This window comes from Branchiostoma floridae, chromosome 15, assembly GCF_000003815.2.
Source record: "Branchiostoma floridae strain S238N-H82 chromosome 15, Bfl_VNyyK, whole genome shotgun sequence".
In the NCBI taxonomy this organism is placed as follows: domain Eukaryota; kingdom Metazoa; phylum Chordata; class Leptocardii; order Amphioxiformes; family Branchiostomatidae; genus Branchiostoma; species Branchiostoma floridae.
In genome coordinates, this window is record NC_049993.1 from 2,355,728 (window position 1) to 2,357,076 (window position 1,349).

Below are 1,349 nucleotides of genomic sequence, written 5' to 3' on the forward strand. Positions count from 1 at the left end.
CGTTTGCACAGAGCCCATTTTCCAGCATAGTTAGAGCAGAGAACCACCCGTTAACAAAGGAGGCCCACTAGGAACAAAAGCTCCGAAGAGAAGTGTTGCGTTTGGCGATAACCCGTCTCCAGTCTTGTTTTACCAGAAAGAAGCACACGTTCGCCACAGCGGTCCACTAGCTACCACACCCTGAAGAGGAGTGTTGCGTATGCCGTAGACCCGTCTCGATCCTGTTTTAACGCATAACCACACCTTACCACAGCGGACCACTAGGTACCACGCCCCGTACAGGAGTGTTGCGTTTGCCGTAGCCCGTCTCAGTACTGTTTTACAGCAGAACCACACCTTACCACAGCGGACCACTAGCCACCACGCCCCGTACAGAAGTGTTGCGTTTGCCGTAGCCCGTCTCAGTCCTGTTTTACCGAACAACCACACTTTACCACAACGGACCACTAGCTACCACGCCCCGTAGAGGAGTGTTGCGTATGCCGTAGCCCGTCTCGATCCTGTTTTACCACATAACCACACCTTACCACATCGGACCACTAGCTACCACGCCCCGTACAGGAGTGTTGCGTTTGCCGTAGCCCGTCTCAGTACTGTTTTACCGAACAACCACACTTTACCACAGCGGACCACTAGCCCCCACGCCCCGCACAGGAGTGTTGCGTTTGCCGTAGCCCGTCTCGGTCTTGTTTTACCGAACAACCACACCTTACCACCGCGGACCACTAGCCCCCACGCCCCGCACAGGAGTGTTGCGTTTGGCGTAGCCCGTCTCGGTCTTGTTTTACCGAACAACCACACCTTACCACAGCGGACCACTAGCTACCACGCCCCGTAGAGGAGTGTTGCATTTGCCGTAGCCCGTCTCGGTCTTGTTTGACCGAACAACCACGCCTTACCACAGCGGACCACTAGTTATCACGCCCCGTAGAGGAGTGATGCGTTTGCCCTAGCTCGTCTCAATCCTGTTTTACGGCAGAATCACACCTTACTACGTCATGCAGGCGTGGGTCACTTGATACGCCGCGCGCCTGTCCGCGTCTCCCGGCGATTTCATGACTGCCTTACAAGTTTTAACGCGCTATTTGCCATCAATTTCGTGATGTTATTGCTATGACGAGGATAGCGCGTTCGGGCATAGGGCCCGAAGTTTTCCCGCACCCCTGGCTGCATTTGCCCGCACCCCTGGCTGCATTTGCCCGCACCCCTGGCTGCATTTGCCGGCGATTTCGTGATGGCTTACATGAACGCTTCGCCTAAAGCAGACAATCAAGCAGTCACATAACTGCCATACACATAAGAAATAAAGCTCCAGATAACATTATGGGTCTTCAAATGTTTCTTGAGCA